We start from the raw sequence: 25,635 nt of genomic DNA, 5'->3' as shown, positions 1-25,635 counted from the left end.
TATGCTGGGATCACCACACACAAACATATTTGTATTTAAGCTTAATAAAATGGCTTTTTTTATAACCTGCAGTCTTAGGTACTTGCCGTCAGGTATGCGTGATCACAGGGGAAGGATCCTGAATTACTTGGCAGGTATCGCTAATACAGCACAGGGAGTCATTAGTAGCAGCAGATTGTTGTGAATGTGCAGAATCAAGTCAGAGACACAGTAACATATAAAATGTATATGTACACACACACACAGAACGAGTGCGTTTAAAAAGCCAATGCAACAGTAAAGCTTCTTCCAATGCACAGGAAAGGGAATTGCTTTGTTTATTGCCATCAGCGCCCCTGTGAATCACAACCCATATCATTGGAGCAGATCAAAGGCCACAGCTTTAATTCCTCAGGAAAGTCCCACATCAGAACAGTCAAAATTTCAGGTGAAGCAAAAATTCCAATAAATGAAAATATCTAGCTATATCAAAGTAACTTTTTAGGTTATAGTGCCAGTGATTCTTTTCAACCAAACCCTTCATATCCCATGAAAGCATTTCAACCTTATCAAAATGAAACATAATGATCATTTTTCAAACATCTTGATCAAAATCAGCTTGTTCCCACAAATTTTTTGAGGTTGCTAAATCTCTGTTTTCCATCATGAGGGCTGTAGTGCTCTGTCACTTGTCAAATGCTGCATCACACAAATATTTTAAAACAAAAACCATTTTCTCTTTCCTGCACTCCTTTTCTTCCCTAATCAGTAACAGAAATAATCAAATTGGTGAGCAAGGCCTGGCCTTGTGTAATAGCTCCATTATGTCCATACCAGGGGTAAAAGAAATCAGGGTAAAATTTTGTGCTAAAGCATCAGTTCAACCTGTAGAGAGATAAGACCCAGGACAGACACTTGGGACAGACAGATCCATAGATTTGGTAGACTAAATGCTGAAATCACACTGAAGGAAATGCTGTCCTATGAGAGGCTTGTGGGATTTTCCCAGGATCCCCTGAGAAGCTAGTGAAGCTGGTGGAGAACTAGCAGGCTTATTAATGACAACCTATGTTACTCAATAGCCCTTACTGGTGCATTTTTCTCCTAGTTTTTTCCAGGACGTGGCTTTATTCTGTGAGTTAGTGTCTCCAGATCCACAGGTTGGAAAATCACATCGCTGTGGTCAGAGGGGCATGGGCATAATTATCATCTCGGCCGTCACTGGTAGGAGAGGTGTCTTGTGTGTCTGTTCGCTTAGGGGGGGATAGTTTTAGTTTTTCTGCTGTCCTATTTGAACATGAAATGGCAAGAAATCCAGAGGATCACAAGTCTGTATGGCAAATTAACAGTCAGAATTAGGGTACAGGGAAGCTAGCTCAGGTCTTGCGAGTTCCTTTTCACAAAGCTACTGAGCTCAACTAGAAACGAAAAAAAATCTTGGAGATGATGCTGCCTACATATGCCATAAACAGATGTAGAGTTGGATTTTGTCCACATAGCATGAACATTTAAAACTCAGTAGAGGCAGGATATGCAAACAAAGAAGGAAACTTTGTGTATTCACTCATACATTGACTTATAAAACTCAAGCTGATGGGTCATAAAAATATTTAAAGATGTTTACATGAAAATTTCACTTTGCTTGCAGCAGTAGCTGTTTCAGCAGCATATTCTCCCAATAGATTGTATATATTAAGGCAACCTTTTTTCACTACAAATTGCAGAATGATATTGCCCAATTGTAGAAGACCTAGGCCGGCTATACAGTGTGTCGTGTGAGAGGGCTTCACAATTATTTCTCAGTGGTGCTTTCTGCAAAGAGTAAAGAAGAACTTGGTACGCTCTCTTGCCATGGAAATAAATAGGATGACCAAGCCAAGGCTTCCCACCTACATGTCTACACCCCTGTGACAACCAAGCAGAAGATGAAGAGTCCTTGCTACTGCCACAGCCCTGCTTTCCTCCTGGTTCCCATCTTAATGGAAACCTAGTGCTACTCAACACAGCTGCCCTCCACTTCATCTAAAAAAGTCAATATTGGAAGGCAGCCACGCCACGGTCAGCCTCTTTGGCCAGTCCTGACAAGGCACAACACTGCATCCTGCAGAAATGCTGGAGCTAGCCTGCAAGGACTGCCCTGCAGTAGGTGACAGTGTATGGTCAGGACACTGGGCACCTCTGCACGGCCCTGCACCACACTGTGCAGACAGACACTGTGACACTTATGGACAAGTGACACCAGCACTCCTCAAGCACACACAGGGATGCCCACGCCTGACTTACACAGTGGGAGGTGATGCCCTGCGCTGAACTTCCCGTGGGCGCTGCTGTGCTGCTGCACGGCGCAGAAGCATGCACCTTTGTGGCAGGTGTCAGTTCTGTACTGCATTGCTTTGCATCAGGACAAGGCTTTGGATCCACATGAAGAAATCATAGCAAGAGTGAGGCCTGGTGTGCTGGTGAGGTGTACAGCCTGGCTTTGGGGTGGCAGACAGAAGCAAAGGGGGCCCCACAATTCAAACAGAGCCACTGGCAACCTCAGGAGTCATTGTAAAGGTACTTCAGTTTCTCAAAGAGGACAAAAGTTGTGCAGCTAAGCATGAATCAAAATGACCGTTTTGAGAAAAATCTCAAATTCTCATTTTTTATTCATTCCAAACATGAATGAAGAGTCAGAAAGGTGAATTTTCCCTAGAACAGGAATTTTTAGAAAACTCCTCTTTGGAGAACCCCATGGGGAGTGTGTCACACACATCGACACATACACATGAGCATGGTGGGGATCGTGGCAGAGAGCAGGTGGCAGCCCAGCCCTCGCGGGGGCTAGGAAGCCAAAGCAGCTCATAGCCCACCAGCTGGATGGCTGGAGGTCATGGGGAGCTTGGCAAGCCCAAGGATACGTGCAGCTCCACAACCCCAACACCAGGAAGGCAAAGTGCCAGCTGCTCAGGTAGCCTGGGGAGGTCAGCAAGCCTCCAGGCAGCCTTGTCAGTGATCTGGGAGCTTGCCAGGGGCTGCCGCGAGGTCAGGCCCAGGTCAACTGGGGTGGGCATGTTTCTGAACCAGGGCTTTTGTTCCCCAGAACCAGCCCTTCCTAAACAAAAACCCTCTCCAAAACTCATTGGCAAGCTGCAAGGGCAGAGCCCTTCTCTGAGACCCCAGGCCCGCAAACACCGTGCTGTAATCATCATTTTCTGACCATTCTGCATCACCTTCTGACCTTTCTCTCGTGCTTGAAAGGGGAGCGTTTCAGAGGGACTTGATGAGGGCACAGGAGTGTGCCACACCAGCCATGGCACAGAGGCAGTATCTCTACCCATCCGCTACCAGGGCTCCCCAGCAGCATGTGGCTGCTCCTCCCTCGTGTGTGTCCTGTCCCGGGCAACCTCAGTGTGGGTCTCTTGTACCACATTCAATGGTCCAGGTTTCACAGACTGGCCCTTCATCACACAGCAGTACTTTCTGTCAGTTTAGCAAACTCCAGTAAAAGCAACCGTTTCCCAAAATGCACCTCTGATTTACATATAAAAATCTAAAATGAAACCTCTACGATGTCAGTGCTAGCAGCATCCATGTCACTAGATACAATCCAGACAATTCCTACAATTAATGAACTGGGAAAATTACAGGTAAAAGAAAAATGACTGTGTGAAAGACCTTGAAAGGCATGAAACAGACAATGAGTTTTTTCTACTTTTTATTTCTCTTTCCCTCCCTTCCCTCAGTACAATTTTATGCATAATTGTTTGGTCAGTTTGTTCTTCCCTGAAACTTTTACTGAAATGGATTAGGTAAACCATGCTCTGAAACAGATTGAAAATGGAAAATATGTAAATATATAGCATATAACTTATAAAATTGTATATATATGTGTGTGGGTGGGTGCTGGAATAAAAAAGCTACTGTTACTTGCTGGTAGAACAACATATCAACAACTGTTGGAGCTGACTTGAAGGTTAAATATTAGGAAGGAATCCAATTTCTCTTGTCTATTCAGCTCAGCGGTGTGTTAGATTGCGGTTGGAGTGTGCTTATGGAGTGTGGGATATGAAGTAGGCTAATCAATCCCTGCTGCTTCATTCTCAGGTTCTTCTTATATCAGGTCCCTGCCCTCAGGCAGCCTTCAGCTTTCCAAAAGCCAATTCCATACAAATAAAAATTGCGACCTGCAGCTAGAGGGTGAAGCTGAGTTTCCCCCTCGTGATTAATCTCTTCTTGGGTGGCTTTCAGAAAAAAAAAAAAAAAAAAGAAAAAAAGGAAAGGAAAAAAAAGGAAAGAGAAAAACATGCATGCTGCAGCCCTGTGAAAGAGTTTTCCTATTGAATGAGCCCAGTGCTCTGGAGCCAGCTTATCAAATGAAAGAATTCATTTTTTTTAACAGTGCCTCGTGTTGACATTGAGAAAATGAGCTATCAAACACTATGATTAAACTTCAGCTGCCATAATTGTCGTCCGAACAACTGCATGGTGGAACTGAAAAGCGTTTTTTTTAACCAGCTCTATATGGTTCACCAGTAATACTCAGTTTAAAAGGTTGTTGCTGCTAGCAAGAGAAACAAGGCTTGAAATTAACTTTTTCCAATCCATAGACAAAATTAAACATAGGTATTTGAGTCACACAAACAACAGGTAAATCAGATGTGCTTTAAATTTCATTTTAGTCATTTTATCTGCCAAGGGGTAGCTCCAGGGTATTCAAATATCTGAGCATTTTCTTGTTTCGCTGCATTTGACTGGATGGGTCCTGCCTTTTATTTTGGGGGAGAGAGAGACAGACAAAAAGAAGTACCAGGAAGGGTGGCTTAAATACTCAATTTGGTGCAAGTGGGGTGAGAGGGAGGGGAATCTAGAGATTCGTGGAGTATTTTCCCTGCAACTAAAATGAAAGATTTGATATGAGCAGGAGACAATCTAAAACACAATTGCCACACTGCATGCAATTATTGCTCAGTCTTCTTTCTGGCCTGGACTAGTGCCTTCATTCGGTTGAGGCTTACAGGGATACTAAGTATTTTATATTAATTCTCAGCAACCTTTTTACATACATCCTCAAGAGACTGTGGCTTATCAACGAGGCTGGAGAAGTCCTTCAGGGAGGGTGGTTAGACGCACGATATCTCAGGAAGGTGACACCCCCAATGACAGCAGCCCTCTGGCCAAACGTAATACTTTGGGAAATGAGCTGTTGCACAATTAAATCTCTGCTTAAAACTGTTAAAAAAAATTCAAACACTACAGGACAGACGACAGTGCAGTGAACATGAAGGAAATAATGATGGGGAATAACTGAGGGCCAGGTTAGGAGAATATAAACAGTTCAAATTGGAATATTTCCTTGCCACTTTCCTGAGCTTGCTTGGAATGAGCCTCTGCCCTCCCTCCTGAAGAACGGCCGCACAAGACGGGGGGGGTGTGCTGCAGCCGGGTCCCAGGGCTGTAAATCAGGATGTGGATGAGGCTGTGCACATCTACCTTGGCTGAGGATCCGGCCTCTGCCTGGAAGGAAGAGCTTTCCCCAGCTAGTCCTCAAACCCCTGTAACCAGCACTGCCCGCCACTAGGTGTCCACCCCAGCCCCGACGGCCCACGGCACCGCACCACCCCAGGAACACACCTCCCTTCAGAAGTTCCCATTTCTTTTGTCAGTCCTTCCACCAAATGAACGTCGCCTTATTTTTTGAACCTAAGTGCCTTTTTTCCCCCTGTTCCCACCCTACTCTACCTACTGAAGCAGGTGTTTTTGCAAAGTCAATTACATAACCTGATCATCGTTCTGTTTCCTGAACATATGGGAATAACATTTTGAAATAACAATAACATTTTCATCATTTTTAGGGTCTCTCACACTCTGAGCTTTGCTTTACCCCTTTCCAAGAGTAAAGCTGGTAACTTCTAGGGCTTGTTCAGGATACCCAGGGGTTGAGGCTATTGCTTGCAAACAGATTTCACGATTTGAGCCAAACAGCTGGAGAAGCAGTGAGGTGCAAGATGACTTAGGCATGGGTAACAGTTAGGAGCTGAGCTGGAGAGATAGGAACAGCTTCCAGAAAAACAACTTTAGCAACAGATTGGATGCTGTTGATGAAAAATAACACAGGTCTGCAAATCTAGGGAATGGTATCTACTCAATAAAAAAAAAAAGATTTGCACATGTAAAACTAAGGAAACTCTGAAGTCACTCAGATCTGTTACTTCCATGACACTCTCAACAGCTTATTTAGCAATCTAGTTCTAGGACTGTTACCATCTGCTGGACTGCACACACTAAGTTATTATTGTAGGGTTGCTTATGCATGCTGAGCTGCATTCCCATGTTTTCTATTTGTAGGGTCACTCAGACATGCTGGCTGGATCATGACTATTTTCAAGCATCCTGAGCTGCTGGAAATTATTCGTTTATCAGAAGCAACAGCAAAGATATTTGTGTGAGAAACAAAGATATGAAAAAGGTACTCTAAGCCAAATTTTGGGCCAAGCTGCAGAGGTGTTGGGCAACATATTATTCATTCATCATAAGCTTTGCAATATAAGGACGGCAAAGTTATAATCAATTAAGAAAACAGAGTCTGACATTGCAATACTCTTAGCTTAAGGAAACCAAATAAAATATCACAGCTTGTTCAAAAAGTTTATTTTGAAATCTCAGTATAAATAAGAGGTATAAACACACATTCTTTCAGCTAGCTTTTGGGTGAACTGTCTGATATATTTGCTGCTGTGCAGAAAGCTAAATTAGCTTTTAAGATGAGTCTTTCATAAAAGGCCTTGGAATTCTTTCTTATTCCTCGTCTCCTACATTTGAAATGCTTTGATTTAAAGATTCCAGTCTATTGTTCCTGTAATAAACTTAACATTTACAAAGAGATGAACCTAATATGGTCACCTTTAGAAAAGGACACAATTTTTATCTTATTCTCAGGAAATCTTATTGAGCACCATTGCAAATGAATTGCAGGCAGTATTGGAGATACGGAGAAACACCGAGGCAATACACCTGCAGGTTGTTTTCACTTTAGGTTGTTCTTTGGCTAGAAAGAAAATGTGAAGTTTGCACTAGCTGGTGAGGAGAAAGGAACCCTTGGCCTCTCTGCACTTGGAAACTGTTCCTGAAGACATCAGCCTGCCAGGCTTTTCTCTGGGTGACAGAAGTGCTGGGCTTTAACTTGCACGCATTGTGCTAAAGCAGCAATAAAACTGTGACAAACTGACAAAAGCAGGTCAATTCACAGCTCAGGCCGACACCACTTTTTCAGCTCATATTGGTCGATTACCAGTCAAATTTCAGGTACAGGAGAGAGAGCGGAAGAAAAAGGCAGCACTGATACACATCAAGATATGGCAATCGCGGCTCACTTAGGGACCCAGGCAGTCCCACCTCTTCTGCTCTGTTTTTTGGCAGCCCTCACCACTGCAGGTATGCATGTGACAGCTTGTGGGAGAAGCCCCTGGAGACAGCCACAAACCAGGCATCTTACTGACCCCCCAAACCAGACATAAGCATGAGCCTGCAGAGGAGACCCCAGGCACATCATGTGTGGCTGGGGATCCCAGGACCAGATTTCTGAGATGACTGGGCTGTGGAGGGCCCTGTGCTCACAGCCTCCCCAGGCACTGGTTAGGCTAAGGGCTATTAACATATTCCCATGTACGTCAGTGCCTGAGGATCTCTCGCACGTGGGGTTTCTTTTCTTTTCCATCCTTTCCCACAATCCCAAAGGAAGGCAGCCATTCATACAACACACTATCTCTGCTTTTAAGCTGGCATGTTCATCCGCTGATGCTTCTTTTTTCACTGTGTTCAAACTTTGGTTAAATTAATACTTTACAGTAAAAAACAGAGCTAATCATATCATTGCTGCATGAGAATAGCTGTGACTGACAACCTTTCTAAAAACACAAGCCCATGACTCAGTGCACACAACACCATTTCTGAAGGGCAAAATCAAAACCGCCTGGAAAATAACTTCAAAGTAGAAGAGGAAAAATAATACACAGGATGAGAGTATAACAGACAAGCAAAAAACTTGCTAAACCCCCAAATATAATCTACTTTCCTGTTACAGGTCATTCAGAGGAAAGAAGGATGCTGCATCCTCACATTCAGATTTAACTACATTCCTATCTGTATTTTTACCTTTACAAACCAAGTTTGTTTGCCCCACTTTTGCCATGCTGCCTACAGAGAAATTACTTACTTTCATAAAGTATTTTTTCTCCTTTTGCATTATCAGAATCAACTGCCTGCCAGTGCCCTATGAGCTCCTCTTTCTCAAAACTGTAGGTGTGAGGGCTGGACTTTGGTGTTCAATACAAGCCTTGGATCTCTGAGTCCAGCCTGGGTATTGCAGGCTGAACATCACATAATCCCTTTCATAAATTTATTTTCTGATTGGGAAACATCTCACACACTATGGCTGCTGCTATAAAGTAATAACAAGTAAATCCAAGGAGTTTTTTGCCTTTTTAAGGGAAAAATATAACAAAAGTTAAACAACTCCCCTCAATTAAACAATGACTAAAACACATAGTAGCTTCCTTCAGACAAGACAAAAGTTCAGAAAAGTAGCTTGCTTCGTCCAAGGGACAAGAAATACTTCTTCCCTGACTCATGCCATCAACTCAATCATCAAATCTCTTTCTTTCACAATGAACAGGAGTTCAGGGACGGTTGTGGGAAATAAACCTTCATATTGTTTAACCTGATTTCTATAGCTGCACTGGGAGCAACAATGGTAAGAGAAAGAGTTAATCTGTTTCCCACCAAGCTTTCAGTGGTGCTTATACTGATGTTTCTACCACAATACCAAGCAAAATTCATCTCATCATCACAAAGAAAAGAGATAATCAGCACTTACATTGTCTTCTATCCCTTTCAGTAAAGCTGAAGCAGGTCGAGTCACAGTCCTAGCAGGAGAGTCCAAGGTATCTGGGAAGTATCTGAAATAAAATAGATGGAAAGTTCTCAGGAAGCCAGTTCAGGCTGCTTGCTGCCACCAGGGACTTCTGGAGCTCCAGAGGCTAGGCAGAGAGTAACCAACAGGTGCATCCTTCAAGAGAAAGTATAGCAATGGAGACATCAAGAGCCGGACATACAATTGACTCAGTGGTATTTACTCTCTGAGTTCTGGGGATCAATCGTGATTACAAATAGTCTTTTCAATCCTACTTGGCAGGTACAAATGTAAGGCGAGTCAGTTTATATCTCATAGCTGAACAAATATCTGAAACAGAGAAAAGTACTAAAGACAGGTCCAAGCGCTCTGATGGTGTAAGTAATTGCAGCTATACTGGTTTTAACAGAATTCCACCTATTTACATGAGCTGTTGTGTGTAGCTGTGCTTGTCCAAGTGGTTTTCCATGGTCAGGAGCCTATTAGGCATTTGTAATAATTGCAGTTGGGAGCATTGCCAACTCTTAATGCTGCCTGATGCTTCCCAGTGATTCCAGTTGCTCTTAATTTTGCCAGATATTACTAATTCAGACTGGAATTGGTATCCTGGATATGTACACCACTTTGTTGAAATTGTCACTAAAACCAGGTGCCCCTTCCAAGGATGAAATTAGAGAAAAATACACTGCTTTGCCTTTGTTCAATACTTTTTTTTTTTTTAAATATATGTTTCTGTTTGGTTTCTACCACCTAATTACAGTGTTACGCTCCTTCCACTATAGAAATTTTGCAATTTAGCAGAAGGAGAAAAGGAGGGGATGTCCCACTGTTAAGACTGTGGGCCTTACTGCCCACTGAAGAGGATCATGTATCGATCTGCTCCTTATCAATTCTCCTCACACTGGAAGGAGTCTGTGTCTTATCTTTCCAGTCAGGCTGGGTTCCCTCTCATTTGATCACTGGAGGGAAACCTAAACGCGGCCAAGGGGTGGGACAAGAACATCTGGTCCAGGTTTGTTGAGGACTGTGATGTAAGGCACATCTCAACAGGAACAGGGTGTCGGGTCATGGCCCTTAGTAAATTATTCATCACCAGTGATTCACTAAGCTGTGTTAATCAACAGAAATGACAATATATCTGTAAAAAGATCCTTGTGATTGGTTATGTTATCATGTAGGAGCATTCCCCCAGCTTTGTGAAAATGTTCTGCAGTTCCTATATGTTTGACTTCATCTTCAAGAGGAGAGGGTAAAAATAGACGGTCTGCTAAAACAGATTTTATTATAAATTATTATTCCATAAAGTAATTGGAGAGATTATTAGAGACGATGATTACTTTGTGATTCTATCTAGAGAAATTATACTCAAGGTCTGTCAGCCTGTTTGAGGGGACTGCATTTATTCCCTTTTTTGGGAACCACCCAGTATAGTGGCTGTTTCAAGTCCAGAGGAAGGTAGGCAGACTTCTGCCCATTAACCACAAAAACAATCTGACCACCTTTTTATTTTCAACCAGACTGTCAGTGGTGTAAATAGACATAGCTCCACTGATGCAAAGTTTCAGGCGGATTTGAAAAAGTGCCAGTTCCTGTCCCTTCATTCCAGTGGGACTGTGCTTACATCCACTGAAGATGTGGCTATTTGCTTTTAAACATGCATGAAGCATTATTTCCTGGAAATAGTTCCCTTTGACTTTGGGCTTTTCAAAAAAAAAAGTATCCAAAACCCTCAAAAGGTAAAAAAAGCAGAAGGGTTGAAGAAAAATTATTTAATTCAGTGATATTAGAGATAGATACAGCGATAAAAGAAAACTTCAAAAAGGCTTCAATGGAATTTAAGATAAATATATGAATTAAGATATAGTTAACACAGTAATCTAAAATTTCCTGGAGACTTAATGAGTTTGGAGCCACTAAAGCTGCACTAAGCACAGGAGACATAATCAGAATCAGAACTGACACATAGCTTAAAATCATTTCAATTATCTCTTTCACTTACATTAGCCAGAAAAACAGTAAACAGTCAATGGGATATAAGAAGCATAGTCAGGCAACATCAATGGGCAACAGACAACGGCTAGGTCATACAGTATACTGAGAAGAGAGCTTGACCTTTGGAATTGAAATATAGGCATTTTAAGCTCCAGTGGAATGTATCAGAATGGCCTTTTTCAACTTAAATGCATAAAAGGTCAAGAGGAGGTCATATTTGGCTTTGTGTTCATCAGCATAGACCATATCTCAGCCCTTTCTTTATTCATTCTCATTTAAAAAAAGGGTTTTTAAACCTCTCTGGCATGGCATAAATATTCATTCTCGAGGGCCAGATTTTCAGTTGGTGTAAAACAGGATAACTGCATTGAAATAAGGAACCTCTGCCAATTTATACCATCTCAGAATCTGGCCATCCTGTTCACATTCTTCTAAGATACAGAAATGGCAATTTTGAAACTTTTCCTGGAGCAAATGCTTCCAACAATAATGATGCATGTTGAAATCTGAGACTCTGACATTTAAATTGTCTGGGGTTTTCTTGGTGGCAGGAGGTATCCTCCAGAAGAGCCAAGGAGAGAGTAAATACTGCAACAATCTAGTTTACTGCTTCTCTATGTGTTCACCCTTCAATAGCAGTTTTATGTCTTTTTCAATATTCCCACAATTCTTTTTAGACAGGAAAGAACTTCTCTGTTCCCTTATAAATTGCTTTGAAAATGGAGAAAGACAAAAAATAAAAGGGCCACTCACAAATGACATTGCCACATTAACACAGTGAGTAGAGACCCAGTAGCCTGCAATAGGACTATGCATCCATAACAGGGCACCATTTTGCCTCTCGGACCTAACCAATTAATTACATACAAACTAGATGAATATAGGGTGATATCCAAAGTCAAATGAGAGGCCATCTTAATGAAAAAAGTATCCACAGTTACTTAATTTGAGCATCAGTTAGTCTCCTTTCTGAGGGAAAGGATGAAATGAAGTCTGACGCTGTTCAGTGGCTGTTTCCAAAGGATCACAAATTGTGTGCCTTACTGCCTGAACCCAGGTATTTCACATCCTACTTTCTTAGTGCACTAAGGTAATTTCTAAGCTATTGGTAAAGAAAAAGTGCTTCTCTTTTAGGATAGAGAATCCATTTGAAGAAATAAAATAATATCAAACTTCTGCTGCCTTGGATAACTATTTTTATCCTAAAATGGATAATAAATAGGAGTTTTTCTTTCTTTTTATTTTCTTTCTGAAGAGTTTCAGATGATACTATTCAACAATTTTCAGAGACTCTTGGGAAAAACACAGCTCACCCCAGGTGGCATTGGTTTTCATGTGGCATTTCTTAGTCTTTATCCAATTTCACTTCTGTCCCTCAGCATGCAGGACAATCAACACAAAACAGTCAATATTTCTCCATATTAAGAGTCATTTCCAAGGAAGAGAATCTCATTTTATTTTTTATTTTATTTGTCTGTAATATGCTTATCCTTAAATGAACATTTTAGACACAGATTCCAAATTATGCATTCATTGGAAAGATTAACTCTGATTAACAAATTCATGCTAAACAACTGTGTTTAATTGGATTTTTGTAAGTAGCTAAATGTGAATGCTTCTCAGTTCTTCTACGTGGAAAACAAAACAAAAAGTAATTTTAAAATATTTAATGAGGAACAAACTCTGCGCTGCTGACCTGTCTTCACTGGTGATGTACCCTTCTTCCCTGCATTCCCCTGCATGCAAAGTTCCCCTAGTCTAGTCCTAATAATGGTTAAAGTTATCTGTCTAATCAAACTAATTAGCACTGGTGAACGGAGACATAATCATAATAGAAAGCAAATGCCAGTTTTACAAAATGAAAACGCCATATGTGCAGTAATTAGTGAACCACAGGCATTTTTTATAAATCATATTTATTAGTTCGTAAACAAATCAAATCCTAAATGAAATGAAAGTTACCATTAACAAACACCAATGAATAAACAGATACAATGACTAGCCCTGCTGGGTGCATTGTGCAAGGAGTTCTGTAAGGGTACCCCCCTCTTCCGAAAGTTCCCTTAGAGGTGTTCAAGGCTTTTTACAGAGTACTTCTGTGTCATCTTCTTTAAGTCACAGCATGGATGTATTAGCCGATCTAGGGAAGCTGCAGTTTGATCATATGGGCTGTTCTTGTCTGGAGACCAGATGGTCATAAATTAGGATATTCAGGTTACATCCATGATGAAAAATGTAGTACTAATAAGTACTCTAATAGTGGTCTACAGCAGACCAGGTTTCACCAGAAATTTAATGTGCATTTTGTCACCTCGCATAAATGATGACATAGTATGAAATATATTTAATGGCAATCCCCCCTACCCCACCCCCGAAACTGCTAAAACGCATGAACCTCTGCTTGGCTTTAAAACCCAAATCTTCTTCCTTTTACTGATGGTGGTCAGGTCATTCCCTAAAGGTGATTATAAGAAAAGACAAAAAAGGATTTGTGATGAGAACATTTTTGCACGTTATAAATTCTCCTAAAAACTCAGCTTAAAGGAGTTTCAGTTACACACTGATCACTTCTTTCTCAGTAAGAAGCTCAGTATCTGGCTGATAAACCTAGCCAGCAGAGGCACACTTTCAGCTGGCTTCAGACTGAACATACAAAGGGCTATTTTACACCTCAGACACACAGCTTAAATACATAGTATTGGAGAGACACACAGCCCAAATATATAGTATTGGAGACTCAGACTGAAAAACCTGACTCAATCCTCACAGGAACACTTAGTTAAAATTAAGAAGGTTTTTAATAAATAGCACCTATCATTACATATCTGAACACAATTTGCATGGCTTTCCTCTCCCACAGGAAACACTGGCAGCAGAAAAATGATTAACAGAGATATTTTTGGAGGTACAAAAACTACTTCATTCCTCTAGCTGTTAAAATAGTCTATAGGCTGAGACCTCTTCTTTACATTAAGTGCTCTTGGATTTAATATATCCTGGCTATTTCCAAGCTTTGGGCAGAGACCAGCTTTCCTTTCTACAGTTTTGCTTAAAACACTGCAGACCTTGGTCTTTTGGGTTCTTGAACACTTTTGCTGTTGACAAAATGAAGCCTTCGACTTCCGCAGCTTCTGCAGACCAGATCGGATCATGAATTTTGCTAAGTCTGCAGATATTCAGATTTGAGTCTTACCTTAGTGGCATCCTTCTTTCCAAGCTGATGGTATAATCTGGTGAAGCAGTGTTTAGGAACAAGCAGTGCACATTTGTACTCTGAGGTCATGGCACGATATGTGCTCAAATCCCCACCTTTCGAGGTGAGAACACAGCGTGAACTTGCGAAGCAGAAGTACAAACCAACTTTTCTGTAAGTGGTAAGTCATACTATTCCCTTTGGTGCTCATTTTGAAAACGTTAATTAGAGTGGGTATTTAATGTGACTCTCCTGTAGTATGTACATGAATAGCTCAAACTAATCTCACCCCGCCCCAGCAATTCCAATGTATGCTGTAACAATGTCTGAAACATTAACAGTGAATTAATTATAATTGTGCAGTGGCGCCTGGCCACTTTGCTTTCTGTCTAGTTTATCTTTATTTTAGACTAAAGAAAACAACAAGGAAAGAACAAACATGCAATAAAATCTGTGCAAGAGATAGAAAGCAGAGTATCCCCATATTGGTTCCACTCTTGGCTATACCCCCCATCTGGGCGGGAAGCATGCTTTTTACATTTAAAAGTGCAACACAGAGAAAACAGACCCAAAGCTGCAAGCATGCTGTGCATTTAAATTTGATCCCTTTTTTGTTTGTTTATTTTCCCGTACTTCTTTGGATTGGACAGGAAGCTTAAGCATTGCAATACAGAAACAAAGGCCATTTTCATTGTATATTTGGCCTGGCCAAGACTAAGAGGTAATACCAATATTGTGAAAAAGCCTGAGCAGGCAGGTTTTTTTTCCCAAAATAGCTGAAATGAATCCACACAATCATCTAAATACTTGTGGATTTTCCAAAACGGAGCATTACCAACCACACACGGTCCAAAATAGCCACTCAAGATTCCACAAAAGACATGAAATTGCCTTTTAAATTATTATATTTAAAAATAACAATAAACCAACAGTTTTCTTCCTTTATTTTCTGTCTTTTGAGCTCCTTGGGCACTTTTATTTATTTACACACTCAAGCAAAGGCTTTTGTGAAATCTCTTGTTTCCAAGACCTGGAGCTGTAGAACCCTTCCCCAATCTCCATCACAGGCCCTGGGATAAAATCACAAAAGGTTGACCACTGCAAAGCGCACCAACACCTCCCAGCTCGGATTGACTCCTGTGGTTGGCAGAAATGCCATGTGAGACAGCCCAAAGGGCCTCACATGTTTAGCAGTCTGGGGTGGGATTTTTACACTCACTGATACCAGCAGGAGCTAAGGTTAGTCCTAGCTGTGTTGGAAGAACACACTTTAAAAAACCTTGTTCTCCCTTAAATAGGTGTGTTGAATCTGTTTGTCATGGAGCAGAGAGGTAACAGGAGGGAGAGGGAGGAAGACCCTATGATATGCCAGAGAAAAGGAGGTGTGGGGAACCTTTGTGGAGAAAGCAGAAACAAAGGGTAAGTCACTCATACAAATACCCTCGGGTTCCAGCCAGTCGAGCCCCTCCACAGCACTCAAATGCTATCAGCCCTCTATTTTACTGTTTCTGGAGAGTAGTTTTAGCCTAATCTCTGTGCAGAAGGTATAAAGCAACCTGAACTCCCACTGGAAGTGCAATTTCAGAAAAAATGACAGGACACCCACCCAATACTGCAATGCTTCAGGAGGACCAGCCCTGTTCCTGCTGAAGACCGGGGGGGTTGTTAGTGACTAACATGAGCTGGAACAGGGGAGATACTGGACTTTGCAATAGCCTGATGAGTGACTATGAGAGGCAGTGAAAAGACCCCTGTTGATTTAAATAGCCATTACCTGTTTAACTAACTAAATGGGGTTTATGGCTGCTTCGCATTAAAGCTGGTAGGTATCAGTGATCTAACCCCAGCATTGTAAACAGCAAGACAGAACTTTAATTTGCTTATTCTTTGAAGACTGGCCTTTTAGTGTTCTAATAAAGCAGGAGTCTAATCTACACAGGATAAACTACAGTATGTTTTAAATAATTATACTACATGGTTAAACAGTCATTACTGTAGGAGGACAAAGACCAAAAAGATTAGTTCATACTAAATATTTCTCTTAAGCGATGTTGTTTTCCCCTCCTAATTTGGTTTTCTTACAACAAACTTTGCCTTCACAATTATTCCCTTGATTACTGCAAGAGTGCCAACATAATTTAGTATTTGGGGCTGGTACACAGAGCCTGGCAAAAACCTGACTCAAGCAAGTTTTGCTGCAGATTGGAGATTCGGCTTACTGCACAGAAAGCAGTTTCCTATACAAAAACTACTAAAGTATATGAAGAGTAATTAAAAGCATCAATTAAGAATGTGAAATACAAATAATTTTATATTAGCCAGAAAACTTATTCTGACATACTAAAATGGGTGCTTAAAAGAAACTGCGATGTGGACTGCCACTTATTCAGAGCTTTAAAATACTGCCAAGTGGTGTCTAAATGTATCATTTGATGCGGTATTTATAGGAAAATAATTTATTCTTACAATTTAAATTAGCGTAATACACTGTCACTATGTTCATCTGTATGAAGATACCCAGAAGTGCCACTGCTATGCTGACAGTTGAACTTAATTCTGCAAACAAACTTGTCACACACTCTTTTTACGTGTGTGGAAAAGACACAACCTGACATACTCTACACTCCAGCTTTCCTGTGCCAGAAAAAAGGGCAACAGCACTATCAGTTGCCCCCATGCTTTGTCACATTTTCCTGAAATAATTCATTTTTACTGTGAAATAGTAACCATTTAACTGATATTTCATCTTAAAGTTAATCTGTAAGAATTATTAATATATTTAATGTCTCTATGGCAGGAATTTCCTGTTTTACATATGGTTGTGTAGCTTTTTCTTGTGGAGAGTCATTGCAGAAGGTTGGACTCCTTCGTTCTGCAGAGCTACATTCAAAGAACAACAGAGACACTTTGTGCTGGTCTTTGGCAGAATGCAACAAAGCAGGCAGTTACCCACCATCTCACAGGCAATTGCTCAAAAAGGTTATGAATGAGATTTTTATGGAAAACGAGAGTTAGAACAAACTTCAGTCAAACTAACCTTGCTATTGCTTGGGAAGTTGCTGCTATTAGTCTCTAAAATCTGATGCTGCATGTCAAGATGTTACCTACTTACCACATTGCTGGCACCAACACATAATCCTGGGAGGAGGATGCACAAAAGAAAATTCTGATCTCTTCAGGCCAAAACGAGAATAACCTCTCTTAGCACGCGTGCACACACACATATGCAGCATTGAGAGACAAAGAGAGAGCTGCTGTTGGAAAAAGCAGGACACCAGTTGCCTTCTGGCACTCACCCTTTGCTAAGGTTCCGCTCAACAAAATAAGTACTCTTCTGCTTGTCTTTGAAAACAGAGAATTCATGAAAACAAAGAATTCTTTATGGAAATGATGCAGAACAAATTTTTTTGGTAACACCCTCAATCTGTATCAAAAGACAAAATGGCAGTAGCCTGATATACGCACCAAAATTGGAAGGTTACAATACAAAAAATGGGTGCACTGAAGGATTGGTCCTGCAACATATGGCATCAACATCCATGGAACAGTTTAAGGATTTATTATCAACCCATACATAAAAGAGACAGTGAAACTTTCCCTGAAGTTGTTAACAGTTGATGTTTTTGGGGCCTCATGAATTAAGAAATTACTCAAGGAGGAAATATATACAAAGTATTTCCTCATATTGATGTGGGAGAACAAACATTGGGGACAGTGTACCTCACCTATGAATGTTTAATACTATAGAAGAAAGGAAAAAGAAGTATCATCTTTGCTTTTTAAGATGAATGTACAATTTTTCAAGAGCAAGAATATGACATATAGCCCTGTGGTCCGATCTAGTAACTGCATGATGACATCTTGTCCCAAGAAGACCTTGGGAACAGACTGAGCTTCAAAAGGCAGGTTATTCTTCAGACCCTTTCAGGAAGACATCAACACACACACATCCCCTTGCCATATGTTATGCTCTGCCCTCCATCCACAGTCAACTCAGAAGCTCAGGCCAAGGCAGGGCCTCTTGCGTGGGAGTGTAACTTCTCAGATGCCAGATAAAACACAATAAGCAGGAACGAGCAGCTGGTATGTACTCATTGGTGACATGCTGCATCCAAGCAGAGGCTTGAAAAGAGGAATTAGGGATAAGAATAGCCTGAGAAAAGGATTGGCTTCTTCAGTAACTCCAGCAGAACTGAGGAGTACTGCTGACTAAGAATATTATATTTTGGGAACCAGGAGATTTTGGGTCTTCACCAAACAAAAGAAATATTCCATTGCATCCAGCCAGACCAACAATTTCAGGTGAGTTACAGAAAACACATCCTGAAAAGCCAGTTGGATAGTTTCAATTCAAATATACTGTAACATGCTTCTTTATAGCCCACTTTCCCTCTGCAACTACCTGTGCAGGTAGGCACCTACCTATTCCTCATTTTTGACTACATGATCATGCTTGCCTTGAAAAGCCTTATTCTCACTTGCTGAGTTTAACCCTTTACAACTCCTGCTGTAGCTGTGTCACAAGACATTGTTGGAAGAAAATGGAGCTATAAAAAGGGATGGTTTATCCCTTTGTCAGCTCATCAAGGGAACAATCCAAATTGTGAACCCAAGTCCTAACCTACCCTTACTCAAAGCGTGGTAGCAGCAGGCAAAGTCCTCATCTACTTCCCTTGCAAATCACAGTCAATTGTATTAAAATATGTTTTAGAAACACATATACTGGATCACGTGAAGAACAGCAGTCTCGGCTCACTTGTATTTTTAAGCAAGGTACAATGGTAAATCTTCCATCCAGAAGAGTAATGTGTTAACTCACTGTGGCACCTAATCCCTAAGAGTCTCATTTTGATTGTACAAAAATAATTTAGGGACCTAACAGTTTAAAACTGTCTTTTCTGGTGCCTAAGTGCTTCATTTTAATAGATATTAGCTGTTAAAGATACTCATTTTAACAATGACATTTACAGTTTTAACCAGTCTATCATAGAGCACAAGTGCATCACTTAGCAGGATAGTACTGTTTAAAAAATAATCTACCTGCTTTAATGCATATTGGAGTGTATTAGTTGATGTCGAATTAGGTCATTTTAACCCTTCAGCTTTTTTCAGGAGCATGAATACATTTCAGACCCTTTTAGTTCCACATTGAACTAAAAGATTCTTCCACACAATCATAATATTCACTTACATCTCCCCTTCCATTTAAATTCCTTTCCATTAATTCCTTTCAATTAATTAAGCCTCACAACATCACCGCAAAGAGTTTAAGAGCTACCATTCCCCAGTTTGGGGTTGCAGGCCTAATCCATTCAAGATGGATGGAATAACTTCCACTGTTTTGAAGCAGGCCAAAGAACTAGGCTTCTTCTTATCACGGAAAAGACTCCCATCAATTTACAAGGGAACTGGGTCAAGACATAGGTGACTGAACCAAAGCCACACACCACCACATGGCATTGTAAACCTTCTAAGAGATCCCAGATGTACAGATTCCTGCATATCTGTAACCACAGCCCTATCCTTCTTTTGAAACAAAATCATGAGACAGCGGATGATGAAGAAAATGTCAACAGGCTGTATAAACATGCACTGGAAATCTAAGAAGCTGATTCCTCCTTTGTCGCTAAAGGCAGAAGCACTGCCATGCTAGATCAAACAGCAAATCCAGTTAACACAGTATCTCCTCTCTCATAGTGGCCAGCTCTTAGGAAAGAATATAAGAATTATGTTACGCCATCTCAGCTTCTCAAAACCAAAAATTTAAACACCTTCCTGAGCCAGACCTTGTATCCAGACCAAGTACCTTTAAACAACCCTGCAGCCTTTTCTGGTCTATCTCCATTACTGCTCAAAATGGAGAGTTAGGAAATGAAATGAGGGTATGACTCCCTGAGCGAGATGAAGCCTTGGCCCTACAGAGACTTGAGTACTGTCCGTCAGCTGACCAGAGGTCATCTGCTGGCTCTATAGCATCCATAAGGATTGACACCATCTCTCTGGGAGTGACTGGTGGAAGGTATTGAGCTTCTGTGCGAGGCTGTGCCTCTCCACTTCCCACTCAATTCTTGCAGGCGGGGGAGCTGCTGCCATCCTCAGCAGCAGAAGTCCAGCCCAGTGGGAGACTCCATGGAAGCTTGTGGAAGCTGGAAGGTTGTCCTCGCACAAAAGCCCAATGCCACCCACACACTGAAGTAGGTTGCTGTTGAGCTGCTGACTGGAGGCATCTCACATGACTTCAAAGCAGCAGAGCTCACTGCTATTTGCAGACACTGTCGGGCAGCCATTTCCCAATAATGTGTCCATACTGGCCTGTCTGAAATAAGGAAGAGGCAGAATGCAGGGCTGCACGCGCTCCACTGACTTCTACTTGCATCCCTTTGAGATGGGCGATGAAAACTACAGAGAGCTCCTGAAACATGGGTATGCCACCAATTTACGCAGTGGAATAAATATTTTTTCTTCTGTTTTCTACTCTTTGCTTAATAATTCGTAAAATTCTCCTTGCTTTCCCAGCTGCTGCTGAGCAATAAGTAGCTATTTTTAGAGAGCTAATCACTATGACTCCACAACATTTCTTCTGAGCTGTAAAAATTAATTTGCCCTTGCTTAATCTTACGCAGTTTGCTGTGTAGATATTGTCAGGGCTCTTATTTTCCAGTGGGCATCACTTTGACCATATTGCCATTGAATTTCTCTGCCATTTTAGTTATCCAGTAATGGGAATGCCACAGTCTTTAGGTAATGGGACATCCTTCCACAGCTTCTTGTAGGCTACTTTATATTTGACTCTCTTGCTATATGATCATGTTCTATAGATTTGAATGGCTGTGATGTTTAGATTTCACTGCATTGCTTAGGTCTTGGGAGAAAGACAGCTCTCTGGATGGAGGGTATTCTTTGTAGGTGTAAATTTTTATAAAGGTGTCTGCATTTTTTTAATATCGCACGTGTCGTGGTTTAACCCCAGCCAGCAACTAAGCACCACGCAGCCGCTCGCTCACTCCTCCCCAACCCAGTGGGATGGGGAGGAGAATCGAAAACAAGCAAAACTCATGGGTTGTGACAAGAACAGTTTAATAATTGAAATAAGAAGTAAAATAATATTATTATAATAATAAGAATTGTAATGAAAAGGAGGATAACAAAGAGAGAGTGAAATATAACCCAAGAAAGACAAGTGATGCACAATGCAGTTGCTCACCACCTGCTGACTGATGCTCAGCCAGTCCCCAAGCAGCAATCCAGCCCTCCCAGCCAACTCCCCCCAGTTTATATACTGGGCATGATGTCATATGGTATGGAATATTCCTTTGGCCAGTTTGGGTCAGCTGTCCTGGCTGTGTCCCCTCCCAACTTCTTGTGCCCCCTCCCAACTTCTTGCTGGCTGGGCATGAGAAGCTGAAAAATCCTTGACTTAGCATAAACACTACTTACCAAGAACTAAAACATCAGTGTTTTATCAACATTATTCTCATACTAAATCCAAAACACAACATTATACCAGCTACTAGGAAGAAAATTAACTCTATCCCAGCCGAAATCAGGACAGCGTGTCATGTCTGAACTACCTTATGAAGAACGCAGCATAAACAGTGATTTAAATACAGGTGTCTGAAAACTATTAGATTAATAGTTAAAACCAGTCTTCTATTGGTCTGTGTAGCACATTGAGTTTCTTCAGAGGTTATCACACTTTTGCAGGAGAGCAACAGAAAGTAAGCAGGACCACAGAGCACATCAGATATATTATTGCTTAGTAACTAGAGGTTAATAAAGCCATTTTCCAGATACAGAATTAAAAAGAGATTAAAAAGTCATCTTCTTATCCTGAAAATGATGTAACACTGTGTGCAAAATTCAAGGTTTGACACAAGGGTACAACAACACATGAAAAGATAATTTGTCAGGCCCAGTTCAGGAAAGAGTTTCTTGTTACAGGAGTACGTGCTTCATTTTATCACTTGCTAAAGCATCTCTGCTTTTCTGACTAGCAATAGATTTAAGTGTCTGATGTAGTCTCCTGAATGGGAATTTCTAATGCCAATTAAGTTCAATTCATTGGCTCTAAGGCTACTTACCTGAAACAAGATACCAATACATTTTCATACAATAAATGACAGCTTGAGCATCTGCAGAGTAAAATGCTGGCCTGCTGATAGGATGCAATTAAGACAAAAAGAACTGGGGGGTACGTTTTCCTGCAGCAGACCATGCAAAACTAAACAGGAAATGGGCTCAGATTTCCACCAGAAAGCTAAGTATAGCACCAGCTAACGTATCCATTACTATTCACAGGGTTTTAGCAAGCTTAGAGCTCTCTGTAAGAGGTGCTGGGCAACCATGGGTGGAGCTGGATAAAAGAGGTAGTGTCCTCCTATGGAGCACTGAAGAGTTGGTCATAGGAGCCACTGTTCCCTTTGTGAACTGGAATAAATCACCCAAATGGGTCATGTAGGACAACAACAAAACTACGGACAAAAGAACACGCAAACAAATGGAAAATTAAAACGCTTTACGCCACGTACCGTCATAGAGTTCTGTGCGCGCATGTGTGTTTGTGAATATGTTATGTATGAAGTTATGAGGAATAGATATAAAATTTGTTAGATAAATAAAACCAGGTTATAATTAAAAGAGCTTTGTACTATCAAAAATAGCATGTGCTACAAAAATGCCTGGGAGATCACTTCAGGTGTATTAAACTATTGCCAAAGTGCCAGCTTTTGGGTTAGTAACTTTGCATAGGCTTGTTTTAGATATAGGGTGTGATGGTTGGATTGTTGTGCTAAGGAGCTCATATGAGGCAATACACTTTGAACTTCCCTGTACTTCTTCAGGGCAAGATGTGAAAAACAAAGCACATCCTAAGACTGACATCTCAGAGGGTTTCTGAAGTGTTTATGTTCAGACTATGCGATTTCCATCCATGTATGAAAGCGAATGTCCAGGATATACAGTTGATAAACGTAACCCTCTCGACAGCCTGTAACATGTCACAAAACAGAAGATTTAAGGTGAACATGAAACTGTCCAACTTCTACTTTTGCTTCCCATCTGAGTTTTTGTAAGAGAAAGAAAAACAAAAGAGCTGACAAGCGACCACAAGGGATGTCCATACATCTCTACTAAGGGAGCAGCATGGTGTCAGGGACAGGCCATTTCACCCATCTAGCCAGCAGACTTGAAATCTCAACCTTACTAATAGTAATTTGGGGTCAATCACTATGCTGTGATTCTTTTAATCCCTTGTCTACTTAAGTAACAAGGCATTAACACAATGAGACCTCAAACTGCTGATTTTTTTGGCGAACAGTATGAACAAAAGTAATCCATGTGATTCGCCCCCAAAAATCAACTAATGACTTAGTCGGTGACTTCCCTTCCTTTCACAGGGACTTCTTGCACGGGAAGCAACAGCAACTTGAGATACTTAGCTATATGAATGTATCTCACTCTTGCTAGGACCGCTTTCTACTGAAAACACACCGAGCTCTTTTCTTTTTACAGTTCTCTGGAAGTGAGACCAGGACTGCCTTCCACCATAGTCCTTCAGTTGGTAAACTTCTTGGCGCTGGGATCTTGTAACAGACTTTCCATGAGCAGAAGCCAGCATCAGCCAGGTATGTGTGAATCTGCGGCTCAGATTTTCAAATTCCTCGACATTAGCATCCACAGTGCTGTTGATTTGTGTCCCTCCAGTTATGACACTGAGGTTGCTAATGTGGTCATTCCTGTAGAACTCATATCCGATTAGCTGAAAGAACAGATGTGCTGCTTCTAAAATTTGCATTACCCATTTCCACCTGTGAGAATAATACCATCAGCTCGCCAATTACTCATGGAGATTTGAGTTTGAACTCCAGACCCAAATCTTTTTACAAGCAGTACGTTTAACAAATCAGTAGTGCACTCTGCAAAAATGCAACTAAACTGGAGTTGGAGAAAACATCTGTCTCTGATGTGCACCATTGTGATGCTTTATGTCAGTTTGCATCAGTCAAGCTTGCAGTTTAACTCTGTTTCAGGGTTTTTTTTACATGCATCAAAAGGTTTGTCATTTTTCTGTGATTTAGGTAAAGGTAGGTTAGGTAATAAAATTCTGTGGGCTGGCAAGCACTGAAGCAAACCTCAGCTTTTAGCTTTATGTTCCCAGATGCCTACATTTCCAGTGGGTAGTGTGTCATATGTCTAAAGAAAATGAATGCTAATGAAATAGAAAGTGGTGAAAAGCTGCTTTAATGGTAGAAAGTTGCTCAGCTAATAGAACAGGTTCTGACAGAGGCAATTGATAAAGCTTTCCCAGAGCTCGAAAAAATAATTATTTAAGTATTTATATGAGCAAAGAGTGAAGAACTGGGGGTGGAAAGGGGGGACCATTTGCAAGTCTGCTGTATAAGGGATCTTCTGGAGGCTACCTAATGCACGCTCTCACTGCCTTGTGGGTTCCAGGGGAAAACTCTTCCTCTATTCCCTAGCTCAGAAACCAGCTTGCTGCTGAGACACACTTCTGTATCACTTTAGGGACAGAGTAATGGATTTTGAACTATGTCTCTTCAATGGAAATCCTTCTTTCCGCCCAGCTGGAAGGCAAAAGTATTATGTCTGCTTCAGCCCAGAACTGTCATCACATAGGAACTGACCCCAGACTTTTCAGAAAATTCATAGATTCCATCAGCTTTTTTATTAAAATGTCACATTCTTCCACTCTTAAACATTTCACTAAATGCAAGAGCCACAGGGGGCAAAATGTTGGCCTCGGCAAAGCCAAGACAGGATTAAAACCCTAGAGCCTGTTCAAATCAACAGAACTGTTTCCATTTCACTAAGGGGATGGCAATGGAGAGGGGAAATTGCAGCTATTTTGCCAATGCTTTTCCTAGGGATTTTTTTAAATTGAAAACTTGAAAATCTGACTCATTTTCATAACTGACACACACACAAGCATATGGTTAAAAGAGAGTCAACTTTCCAATCAACCCTCTAGGTCACCAGAGGTCTGCCACCTTCAGCCAGTAGTTTTTGGAGGATGATGTTTCATTAGTGGATCAAATCCAGACTTGAACTTAAATCCAGCTGGCACACATGAGGCCCTCAAGCTGACAAGCTGTTCCTTGGAGCGTTAGCAATTCTTTCCTCTCCTGCCCTAGCTTTAAAGCCAAACATTGGCAGTATGATGGACTATTTAATCATGGTATTTCCCAATGAAGTTATAACACCTGCATTTCTGAACAGGAGCGCATGGAGCTCCAGGAAATTCTGCATCAAAGCTCATCCTGAGCAGTTATTGATAAGCATCTTCCCGAATGAGTCAGGCCCTCCTGTCCTCTGAGAGCAGGGAGCTCAGCTAAACTGCCCTATCCACCCCTGTCTCGCTATGGGGCCTGGCTGAGTCCATCTCCCTTCCCCTGCGAACACCAGCTCAGACTCTTTTCTCGGCTCCTTGTCCAGTTTCATTCTGAAAAGCCACTGCGATCTGGTGCCAAAGTTCACAGGCAGATACTGCCCCAGGAGGCTAATAGCTGTAAAGTTCCTCTCTTCTCACACCCTTCTCAAGCACTCATTTAAGACTAAGCAAATC

This window comes from Gymnogyps californianus, chromosome 5 (assembly GCF_018139145.2).
Source record: "Gymnogyps californianus isolate 813 chromosome 5, ASM1813914v2, whole genome shotgun sequence".
Lineage (NCBI taxonomy): Eukaryota > Metazoa > Chordata > Aves > Accipitriformes > Cathartidae > Gymnogyps > Gymnogyps californianus.
This window is presented reverse-complemented; position numbering follows the sequence as displayed.